The sequence below is a fragment of the Xyrauchen texanus genome, chromosome 45 (assembly GCF_025860055.1).
Source record: "Xyrauchen texanus isolate HMW12.3.18 chromosome 45, RBS_HiC_50CHRs, whole genome shotgun sequence".
In the NCBI taxonomy this organism is placed as follows: Eukaryota; Metazoa; Chordata; class Actinopteri; order Cypriniformes; family Catostomidae; genus Xyrauchen; species Xyrauchen texanus.
Window position 1 is genome coordinate 22,538,438 of NC_068320.1, and position 13,485 is coordinate 22,551,922.

Consider the following 13,485-nt stretch of genomic DNA (forward strand, 5'->3'; position numbering starts at 1 on the left):
ATAATTATTTAATGAAATATTGCTGTTTATCTCGGGTGATGCGATCACATGTGGTCAGGTGAGACACATTGCTGTTTACACCTGGTCACTTAAATGCATCTCCTGTGACCACTTGTGTTCAGGTCTCTGTTTCTTGACAACATACATCAATCACCATGTCAGTGTGGTACTGTATGATAATAAAGCATAACAGAGTCATAAAAGAAAATAAAACGGCACTCTTCTTCTCCCAGATGTGGTTGAAATTTAATCTAAGCACAAACGCAACATGTCAAGCAGAGTTATATGTTGTTTTAGTGGATTACCTCTATTATAGGAGCTTCAGGTGTTCGTGCTTGTCATCTGTGTTGATATCAGACACACTAAAGAAGATCCAGGAAGCTCTTATGATTGTGTATGTATCCGCTTTTTGAATTTTTCGATTGGGCGGTTATTTCCTATTAAAGCCGCTCGTAACCGGCAAAGTTTAAACTCTTGTTTTAGCACAGCGGTTAATTGACGTGCGAGGGGTGGCTTTCCACTGCTGCTGGGACACATACAGGACGGTTTACCATTTACACCTCAAATGCAAAATGGACACATGCGTTTTTGACTAAATTCGTATGTGGTTTTTGTGAGCCGATCATAGAACGTTTTAGGCCCCATTTAGTCCTGTATTTATGGCTGACCACATGTGATCGGATCACCAAAAACGAATCTTAACTGCCAGGTCTTACTCACTCTCATGCCATCCCAGATGTGTATTAGTTTCTTTCTTCTACTGAACACAAACTAACATTTTTAGAAGAACATTTCAGGTCTGAAGGTTCATACAATGCAAGTGAATGGTGAACAGACGTTTCAAGCTCCAAAAAGCACATAAAGGCAGCATAAAAGTAATCCATGTGACTCCAGTGTTTAAATCTATATCTTCATAAGTGATATGATAGGTGTGGGTGAAAAACAGATCGAGATTTAAGTCCTTTTTTACTGTAAATCTCCATTTTCACTTTCATAAATCGAGAGTTAATGGCAAATTTGCTGCAAATTCGCCACTGCTCATTTTCACATGCAAATGAGCTTTGTGGCAAATTGTGTGCATTGTTGCCAAAGGTGTGCTGGAGGTTCACCACTACCAGCGAAGAGCTGAGAACTTCTGGCAAACATTTGTGGTGAATCAAAAGCTCATTTGCATGTGAAAATATCAAGCAGCACATTTGCTGCAAATATTGCAATTTTGTTAGATTCTTTGTAATGGAGTGAAAGTGAAAGTGGAGATCTACCATAAATAAGTATTGAAATATTGATCTGTTTCTCACTCAAAGTGATTGCAATGCTTTAGAAGACATATATTGAACTGCAGGAGAATTTATGTTTTCAAATTTGATGCCGTCACGCTTGAGAAGATTTTAGTTTGGCTTTAAACTACAGTTTAAAAGTGGCTTCCACAAAACATGCAAAAAGGAACACTCCCTAAATACAACAGTATCTTATAGCAAGCCCAAGGCTTTAGGTTGACCAATGAAAGACAACATTAAACAATCATGTAAATACACAGAGAGAGTGATTCTACAACTGGTCACCATCATAGGCCAGGCCAGGCCAGGCCAAGCCACACACACACACACACACACACACACACACACACACACACACACACACACACACACACACACACACACACACACACACACCTAGCAGACAACTTCATTTGGGGAGGGCATGCCATGGAGAGAATATGACATGAAGCTTCCTTTAGACACTGATCTCAAACCCACCAGTGTTATGTTAACCAGCTCTGATCCGAGATAAGACCAATCGGCATGCCGCTGACCCCACGGGTGCCAACTGAATGGCTGCAGATGTCCGCCAAGCAAACATCTCATCTATAAACAAACACTCTCACTCACAATCATAAATGAATACATCAAAATTTGATGGAACGGCCATGTTGCGGATCCACGGCCCATGGCGAGATGTGCAATGATACAATGTACACCGGCATACATGAATAGCAAACAAGGGGGCTTGTGTTTGCCAGACGCTGTTGACTGAATTTTTAAAGATGTTTCTGCAATTTGACACAGATGTGACAGAAACACTAGAGTAACACAAGGCTTTTCTGCATATGTGCTAAGTCAAGTATTTTGATCTGGCATTGTTGCATTAAAACTGAGAAAAGTTGACATTCTGCCATCTTTTATTCACCCTCATGTCAAATCAGTATGACTTTCTTTCATTTAACTCAAAAAGGTACCTTTAATGCAGTGGCAAGTTTACTGAAACCACAGCATTTTTGTACTCATAACACGCTGCAACTCTACGAATGAAGATGTTTTGTGCTGACGTTACAACGCAAGATAGTTTATTGTGCCCGTTACAATGCAAGACAGTTTATTGTACCCCAGATGCGTCGCTCCGAACATTAAAGGCAAACTACGCCTTTAAATGAAGTCGCTTTATTAACTTCCAATCAATAAACATGCAGTCTTTGCGAGAGGTAATCAGGAAACACTGCTAAATAAGTTGAGAATTAATCAAAGCCGGTGCTCGGAGGCAACAGCAAAATGCTAACAAGCAGTTTATTACCCGTAGCTGTTACTGACATTAGTCAAAACCAAGAGAGATAAAATAGAAAAAGGAATGTGATGCTGGGTAAGCACCCACGGGCAGCCTGTTCCTTGCATGCTTTTGATAACTGCACACCTCCTCTTTGATATAATAACAAATATTAATTGTTTAAAAATATAAAATGCATTGGAAGATGGGCATATACTTTCACATAAGTAATGTGGCATCTATTGAAAAAAGCTCAAGGTGTAAGTTAGACTTCCAGGCCCATTGGCTGCTTTTCTGTTACAATTTCCTTTTGTTTTTAATCTTACCTTGTCAACTGATCCTAAATAGATTGGGTGTTGTGAGTGGTTTTCCAGGGTCACCTACACAAATTTTTGATTTGAGCATGATTTGAGGTGGGGTACAGTGGGGCTAAAAGCACCCCTTTAGGAAAATGTGCTTTTTCTGGTCACAGACTATCAAGATTCAAAAAGGATTAAACAAATAAATAATTGAATATTAATGGAGCAGCATAATGTGTTTGAAAAGAAACAAAAACACAAGGTTGTTTTGTTTATCCCACACTAGGTATTCTTTTTATGGGGGTCAAATTGTACAAAACTAGTTTACTCAACTTAAGCTTATTTTTTTTAATTTTTTTTTACAATTCTTACTATTTTTAAGTAAGTTACAGTTACTCTCTAAACCCTAAATCTGTCATTAATAAAAACATTGAAGTGGTCCTAATTAATCAATACTTGAAATGTCACATTTTGGAATCATAACTCTATATTGTACATTTGGGGGGGTCTCCACTTTTCTCCCCAATTTATTATGCCCAATTCCCAATGCGCTCTAAATCCTCATGGTGGCGTAGTGACTCGCCTCAATCCGGTTGGTGAAGGACGAATCTCAGTTGCCTGCACGTCTGAGACCATCAGTCTGCGCATCTTATCACGCTTGTTGAGCGATTTACCATGGAGACATAGCGCGTGTGGAGGCTTCACGCTATTCTCCACGGCATCCACGCACAACTCACCACATGTCCCACCGAGAGCGAGAACCACATTATAGTGACCATGAGGAGGTTAACCCAACGTGACTCTACCCACCCTAGCAACGGGCCAATTTGGTTGCTTAGGAAACCTGACTGGAGTCACTCAACACACCCTGGATTCGAACTTGTGACTCTATACTGTACATTCTTAAAACTTTGTCTTTGAGTACTACTAACTCAAAAGTACACAATTCAGCTGTGTAGAATACCCATAAGCCCTTGCACTTGAATAAATGATTTATATTTGGTCAAAACAAGGGAACTTGTGTTGAAAAATAATAATTGGTATTTAAAGATTTATATAGTTTTAATTCTTATGACTATTATTGTATCTTGTTGTAGCTGGTTGATAGTCGTGATTTGTGTGATGTCACCATGATAAGTGTTACCTTTGGAGAACTTAAAGCCTGTTCAAATTAAGCAATTCTTTATTAATCCTTTACTGAGATTCCAGTCATAATTTCCCTTATACTTTACAAGACGTGCTATAACTCCATTTAAATAATTCAATAAAAAAAATGGTATTTTAATTACATATGAGTTAGTTGACTTGTAACTAGTTCATGTTACTTTAAAAATGACATTCAGTTTACTTGAGCCAAATAAGTACAATTGGCTGAAAACTCTAATTTAATTTTACAGTGTGCAACAAGGGGGCTTTTTTATTTATTTATTTTTACCCCACTATCCTTTCACTTATTGGACAGTAATTGAAAACATTTTTATTTAATCACCTTGGACAAAACTGAAAATGACCAAAAAAAAAATCTTAAAATAAATGTGATACATTTTGGGATTATCACTAGAAACATGAGAAAAATACAGAGAAATTATGTAAAAAAATTATTACATTTTAGATCAAATTACCTCAGAATCAACCTTTAGACATTGCACACTACCTGATGGATCACAAAAGTTTTGCAGTGCATTGTGAAAAACAGGTGTTTAGGAAAGAATTATGGTAGTTTTTATTGCTATTAAGTGTTTTGGGAGAAAATAAAATTAAAAGTGCCTTTAGCCCCATTGTAGCATTCATGTCCATGGCACACATGGAGCAGGATGAGGTACACAATTATTATTATTATTATTTTTACTTTAATTCTTAGGGTTAGGGTTTGATTTCATTCTTAACCCGAAGTATGCGCAATAGTAATAGTGATGCTTGCTTTAGCAAACACCAAAGATTAGCACGATTAGCCCTAATCTATAAAATTAAGAGTTTTCAAGTGATTCACTGACATTGAAAGATCACTTCGACAAGTCCAAAATCTCAACTTCTCCATGAACTAAGTATTTTGGCATCTCTCTCTCTGCTGGTGTGTCAGACAGCATGAATATCTTATAGAGCTCACTTTGTTTAACATCAGGTGAAGGGGCAATTTGAAATCCAGCATGCTCTTGTACAGGGGTTGTTGTTACAATTCTGGGTTAAACTGAAGCAGAAGTTATTATAGGGTTGTATGGTGAAGTGTGTGTGTGTACGTGCGTGCATATGTGTGTGTGTTACATATGCCTCTGGTATACTGAGAAGATGCTACAGAGAAAAAATAAATCTCATCCAAATAATTTTCTTGCCCCAAAGGCAGTTACATGCAAATAAGAGATCAAAAGCTTGTTGGATGAAAAAAAAAAAGGCAGATTGGTATGAATATCATCAGGCAGTTGACTACATGCACTGGAGGAAAATGATGCTCACTGACCAGGTAGAGAGAGAGAGAGAGAGAGAGAGAGAGAGAGAGAGAGAGAGAGAGAGAGAGTACATTACTAAAGGTAAGGTAGGAGTGCACTTCAAATTAATGCAAAAATCACATGGTCTTTAGAAACCGTGTTCTCTCTACAGTGTGTAGGTAGGTCAGGATGTAAAGCTTTCATGAATAATTTTCAAAGCACTTTGAATTTTGGAGGGAACAAATATATTATTTACTTAAATATTTACCTTTGAGGACATTCCTTCTGTTCCAGACGTCGCCAAGGGAAGGTTTTGTCACGTTTATCTCACTTCTGGGAATCATTTTGACAGTTTCTGGCGATGGCACCTTCTGTCCTACACACTCTAAACACACCTGGCAAGGACTCAGACCACACATGCACACATAATAAGTAACATTTAGAAAGTTTAAGGCCACCTCTTAATAAAATGTTAATGTTTTCACAATCGAATAAATGAAGAACACTGTAATTTGCTTTTATCCTATTAACTAGAGTGTAAAAGTTCTTCGGTCTGTCTTTTGTCTGAGTTCAAACTGTCTGCAGCACATCTGACGAGCAGATGAGAACTTGTCCCAAACACTGCGTTGCCGTGACTACAGCTATTGACCCATATCACATGACCTTGACCGGTGATCACATATAAATTACAGCAGCTTTAAATGAGGAAAAGATGTTGGGCTCTGGTGAAGAGTTCCTTATGTTGGGGACTGGGGCAAGTTGTCACATGGGGAAGTTGGCACAAGGGCTACTGTATATCTCAGAAAGCACAAGATTTGGAGTCAAAACTCGAAACTCCTAAATTCTAATCGTTTTTGTGAATTTTTCCATACAAAGTTAATTTTCACTATCATCGTATTATTGTTATAGCTCTTGAGAGAACAAGAAAACAAATCATCAAACCACACTGTCATACATTAAAGCAAGGGTCAACTATATTATTATTATTATTAGGGCAGATTCTTTACTGGAAGGTTTAAATGTGTTCTTATGACAAAAGTATTTTCATGAATGTCAGGTTGGGGTATGTCACATTTATATAAAGGCATGTTGTCACATGTGTTTTTAATGTCATACATTTATGCAACATATCAGTTACAATATTTGTTGGCCAAAGCAATGTATTGATATCTTTGTTGTTTAATAAACTGATTTGTGCTTCAAATTTTTTTTTAACTTTCTTAAATGTTGATGTAAAACCTATGATAGGCTGTTTGTAGATTTAATGATCACATTAAACACATTATATTCAGACAGTTTGCCTCATATTAAATGATGCCCCACTATTGTGGTATGTTGTCTGAAAAGGTCAATGTTTGTTCAATGAACTGGATCTTTTTTCCTGGGCAAGAACAGCAAAATGGTCAAAAGCTTTTCTGTACCCAAGACTTGAAGGTATGTGGCTATGCAGAATTGACTTAAATAACCTTACCTTGAGAAATATTCACTGGAGTAAAAATTGTGACAACTGGCTAGTTGGCCAGTCTCCCCAATGTTTGTTATACATGTTCACATTTAATATGTGTTTGACAGGCAGTTGCATCTCAGGAAATGTAGGTGTGAAAGTAATGAATCCTGTTCTAGAACTGTCCTGATTTGTTGCATCATCTCTTTGATATGTGAAAAATAAAACCTCAAAATATATTTAAAATATTTAGAAAACGCGACTACAGTATATGGGCATTTTTTAGGTCCATTTTTAAAAGATATACGTGCCGAGTGTTTGGTGAAATTCCCCATGCATTTAAAGGTTAAATGCCAAAAACTTCATACCCTATAAAACTATAATTATAATTATAAAAACAAGATAAAATCAAATACTAAAAATGATTCAACATGAAAGGCTCTGAAATCGTGTGATTAACTCTGCTCTAAGAGTCTTTTTTAAAATTGAAAGGTTTATTCATGGATAATTTAATAAGATATACATTTGAAATCTTATTAATGTGATGTTCCAGTGCATAGCCAAACCCTGTGTATGCATTCAGACAGCAAAAAGGGAGTTAATTTTTCTGTAGAAAAGATATTTGCTTTAATCTCTACGGAGTCATGCCATTTAAATCCTCCAGTCATGGCGTGTGAATGCCAGCTATCCAGAGCAGCATTAGAGGGTTCACACGCCTGGATTAGAGCGCGTGCTCACAGACTCAGCCAAAGAAGTCCAAAAACACGGCTGCATTTTTAACAGTGGTCAGCAGAACTATTGAAAACTCGGCTTCTTCCGCATTGGAATTCACACCTCTGTATCCTACTGCTTGAGGAAAAAGGAAGGTTTCTCCATTGAACATAAACCTTTAATCCATCTTTTTCCCCCTCCTCCTGATGCTATTCCCACCCACCTTTCCAAGCCTCATTATTGCCAATCATTTGAATTTGAGCGCTCACTGTCACCTGCTCCGTAATATGATTACTTCATGCCAGAATTAGTATGTATATTTAATGCAGGTTTTTCTTTTTTGTATCCTTCTTTCCTCAGTCTTGATGAATTCACTGGTGAGGAATGCGAGAAAGGTTGGGTTAGCGCGTCTGCCAGCATCATGCTAATAAATGACAGCTGATTTATGCATCTGTATTCTTTTATTTATAAAAAATAGCAAGCCGTCCGATATTCCGATATTAATAATACAAGTGGATCCACTTTGATTAGGCCAGTGCGCGAGCTGTGCATATTCAGCATTACAATTAAATCTTCTGATGTGAAATAGGAATGACACGCTAATGAAGCGAGCCAGCGAGCCTGAACCAAGACTGTCCAACATCATTACGGGATATCTTAGATGAAGAGTAATTACGCGCGGAACACTGAAATGTCATTAAAAATCTTCAGTAAGTGATTTAACCCACTATTCCTCACTAATGCCAGACTGTTTTTTCCCCCTACTTTTTCTCATGTTCCCACTCCCAAACACTCTAGGCCGAGACCGTACTGAAAGTTCATCTTCAGAAGTTCTGAAAGAAAAAAAAATGTATGCAGGGACTTAAGAGAGTGATACAATCGAGTGTCCTAATTTAATTTTAATTCAATGCGTCAGTACTCCATACTGGTGGTATGTAATTCTGATGAATTGGCAATTAGGTCGTGGTCTGATTCCCGAGGTCGGCCTGAAATTGATAGCAGTGGTCCATGAGCGATACTTCTCAGGCCTCTTTTTAATATCATATCTCATATTTTGATATAGATGTGGGTAAGTGTTTAATAAATGTTCATTTATGAGATTAGACAGTTCTGATTTCATTTTGATGTGAAATGTGCCTAAAATCCCTTTTAGAGGGCCTAAATGATTTAAAGGAATATTCCGGGTTCAGTACAATTTAAGCTCAATCGACAGCATTTGTGGCAAAATATTGATTACCACAAAAAAACAAAAAAAAAAGACATTTTGACTTGCCCCTCCTTTTCTTTAAAAAAAGAAAAAATGTATGTTTTAGTGAGGCACTTACAAAGGAAGTCCATAGGGCCAATCTATAAATGTTAAAATACTCACTTTTTTTTAGAAGACTGTATGTGTTAACGTGACTTTAGTGTGATAAAATAACATATCTTATTCTGTGTAAAGTTATAGGCAATTTTACAACTCCATTGCCATGACGATGTAATGGAAAAAAAAAAGTAAAACCCTAAAACGCCTGTAAACATTACAGCTCAAATAATACATGAGTTTTAACAGAGGAATTAATGTAAGTGATTTTATAAAATAATAAGCTTCAAATTTCTGACTTTAAAACCTGAAAACATTTGGCCCCATTCACCTCCATTGTAAGCGCCTCACGTAACGTCGATTTTTGCTTTTTTTTAAAGGAGGGATGAGTTGAAGTAAAGATGTTTGTAATCAACATTATGCCACAAATGCTGTCTGTTGATGTATATATACAACACAACATCTTAATGGACCTTAAATTGGCTTAATTTTCTGTATGCAAAGTATTGTTTCATCTTTGTTTCTTTGACATTTTGAAGACAGATTTCCCGACAATCAGCTGTACAGTAATAAATAACCAATAAATAAATAAATACACTACCTAAATGTCATACCATGTGTATCTAATGGAAATCACCCAAAATTAATCAATTCATCATGTTTTCCTTTGATACATTTTCGATGCTTGTGATATATTTCTGATCATATTACATTATTGAATTACATTTTAGCAGTTGATCCCCCCTCCCCCCATCCATACTCGGCTGAGAACAGGAGACAGGGAGTACACTAGCAACCCCGAGGAGAGACAGAGGGAGGGGTGAGAGAGGGAGACAGAGAGAGACAGATAGACAGAGAGAGAGGAGAGAGGGAGCTGTCCAACCCAAACGTGCCTCGCAGCCATGCAATTATTTTCTGCAGTGCGTTCCAATATCAACTCGAGAGCAATGTAAATTATTTAAGACACACTTTTTTTAGGAGCTGCAATTATAATAATGATGATCTCAATTAGCGTTGCCATCGCCTCGGACTATTTAGAAGGCGATTCTGCAGCCTCGGGCGAGTCCCTACTGGAGAGAAGGCACACAATGTCAGGGATGAGCAGAGAGGGACACTTTTGTTATATGAGCGTGCATACTGGCTTTTGAAGAGAATTAAAAGACAAGTTAAAGGAATGTTCTGGGTTCAATATAAGTTCGACATGTCTTTTAGTTTGTAAAACATGTGTACAGTATTGCACAGTAACACACTTTTAATGGAAGTCTATGGGGCAAAGCATTGCACTGCGATAAACGTTAAAATAAGCATAAGTTACGTGCTGTAACTATACTTTTGCTGCGCTATTTTCCCATTGTCTGTGTTCGCTATTCCGTGTCTTGATTTTATTTTATCTACACATATCGTATCTAACATGATTGGCTAGGGAGTGTCTCGTGACTCAAATCAAATCACGCGTAAAAAACTTGAATGGCAGCTGCAGATCTGGCGGCAACTGTGGAGAATTCCTCAAGCTCAGTTTACAGCTGAAAATAACAGGCCGCACCTGGAAGGGATTTTCACAGCAAAAAAGGCCAATTGCTTGATCGTGTCATGTGAGTTTAACTTACTCAAGCCAGATATCGGCATTAATCCTGCCTCTAATTTGAAGAAACATATCGAGGTAGATTTCGTATATCGGCTTACTACATTCTGTGTGTGTATCACGTAGCCTGTTATTCTATCACTGAGATTATTGGGCTTCTGTGAGAGATTAATGCAATGTCATCAACAGGGCTGGGCAATAAAATGATCTTGATGTTTATCTGAAGAGAGATGAGAGAGATGTCCTCGATCAAATCTTTGAGTAGGTTTCTATATTAAGCCTATGTTCTACATCTAGAACAGGCGTGTTCATTACAACGATCATGATAGTGCCAAAATGTTAACACTCCAAAAAGCACATAAAAGCAGCATAAAAGTAATACATACAACTAAAGTGGTTTAATCCATGACTTCAGAATTGATGTAACAGGTGTGGGTGAGAAACATCTATATTTAAGACTCTCTGCTCAGTAGGTGGCGATATGCATGAAGAATGTGAATCACCAAAAACACAAGAAGAAAGTGAACGTTAAAGTAGAGATTGACTGAGCAAGCTGGAGAATTAATAGTAAATAAAGACTTAAATATTGATCTGTTTCTCATCTATCATATCGATTCTGAAGACATGGATTAAACCACTGGAGGCACATGGATTTGAATACTTTTATGCTGATTTATGTGATTTGTGGAGCTTCAATATTTTAACACTGATTCACTTTCATTGTGTGGACCAAAAGAGCGGAGATATTCTTCTAAAAATCTTAATTTGTGTTCTGCCAAATAAAGTCATACACATCTGGGATTGCAAGAGGTGAGTGGGTGATTTTTTCATTTTTAAGTGTGATGTAGCCCCTGTACAAAACAACTTTTCCATGCATGCTCTAACACCTCTATTCTGCAGGACATGACGTGCCAAGTGATCCTGCTTACTTAGCATTTTTTTGCATTCCTTGCACTGTTTGAACATGTTTTATGCAGAACAATAACACTCTATCGGCATTGAGGGAAATTTAGACCCAACACATACACTGATGTAATTGTTTCATACATTTTGATTTAAAATGGTGATCAGTGTATTGAAAATACATTTTTCATCTGTAAAGTCTCCCTTTTATTTTTTGGAATCAGATTCATGTAGTGTTTATCATAGATATGTGATGCATTTTAAAAGTTGGCATACAGTGTTCATTATAATGGGTTTTACAGCTCGATACTCAATACTCACTACTCATGAGTACTTTTAAATGAGCTACTCTTTTACTCTTGAGTAGTTTTTAGGACAGCTACTTTTACTCACACTACATTTTTTGGGAAGCAATAGTACTTCTACTTGAGTATGATTATTCAGTACTCTTTCCACCCCTGTATATATATATATATATATATTGCATGATATAAGGAATATCCCAGGTTTGATACAACTGACATCATTTGTGGCACAATGTTGATTACAGGTTACAGTGAGGCAGTTATAATGGAAGTGAATTTTTTGAGGGTTTAAAAGCAGAAATGTGAGGCTTATAATTTTAGCAAAGCACTTGCATGAATTCTTCTGTTAAAGCCCATATATTATTTGTGCTGTAAAGTTGTTTATATGATCTTTTCTTCTGTCATTTTAGGGTTTTATGCAGTGGTGTTGTAGTGTCTGTAGAGGTGGGCATACTGTGAATTTATTTATAATAATAATTATATATATATATATATATATAGGTCAAAAGCCTACTCGTTGCTTTGGTGGCCGTAGGTATCATCGCTTATTTTAGGAGGGCATAATACCCAAAATCCTAAGAAAGACAGCTGGGCACACGGCATATTCCTGCATATGCCCTACACTACACAGCTGGTTTTATGGTGTCATACGTAATTGTAAAATTGGATAGATCTGCAGAGAAATGTTTAGTAAGTGATTTTATCACACAATATGTGAACACGCATAGTAGAGTATTTTTCCATTTCCATTGCAAATGTCTCACTTTAACCAAGATTTTGGAAGTAAAACTAAACTTTTGTGCTAACAACATTATGCCACAAATGCTGTCGAATGAGCTTAACTTGTAATGAACCTGGAATATTCCTTTAATAAAGTGAATTACACAATATTCCGGGTTCGGTGCAAATGAAGCTCAATCGACAGCATTTGTGGCATAATACGGATTACCACAAAAATGTATTTCCACTCGTCCCTCCTTTAAAACAAAGCAAAATTCTGGGTTCCAGTGAGGCACTTATAATGAAAGTCAATGGGGCCAATTTGTAAACGTTAAAATAGTCACCATTTAAAAAATATAACCACAAGACAAACAGTATGCTTGTTAACATGATTTTAGTCTGCTAAAATAACTTACTAACCTTTTCTGTGTTGTTATAGCCAATTTTACAACTTCATTGCCATGACGATGTAATGTCAACAATCCCTAAAATGACGATTCAGACAACTTTACAGCTCAGTTAATACACAAGGTTTCACAGAAGAATTAATGTAAGTGCTTTTATTAAATTGTAAGTTTCACATTTCTGGCTTTAAACCCTATAAAATTGGCCCCATTCATTTTCATTATAAGATTTTTTTTTTTTTTTGGGTAATCAACATTATTAACACAAATGCTGTCAATTGAGCTTAACTTGTATTAAACCCGCAGTATTCCTAATAAAAGTTATTATAAGGTGTTACAGAGAAAATAAAGCTTTTGGTTTGGATGAGAGTCTGTATGAGGGTAATGAATAGATGCAGCTGTCATTAGATGACTAGGGCACCAGCAGATGCTTATAAGACACCATAATTTGAAATGCAACAAAGATCTAACAGAGAGACCTCTACCTAAATAACAAAATGTATGCTGACCTATTTCAGTTCACTCTCTCTCTCTCTCTCTCTCTCTCTCTCTCTCTGTTCATGTGGAAACGGCTTGCACCGCTATCCCATTCTTTTATTCATTGCACTGTAAATAACTCCACTTTATGAAAAGCAGCGAATGCGACTCACGGATACCTCTAACCACAAGCCATTATTATTTCATGGTCTTTGAAAGAGGGGTCTGTAATGGGGCTCACACTTTAATGTCTGCGCTCACTCTGATGTTGTGTGGTACACAGCGGCCCTTGTTGCACGTCGTATGTCATCCCTCACTTGAATTCACAAACACTTCCAAGTGCAAAAATAGCACAGAAGAATAGTGTCCTGAGAGG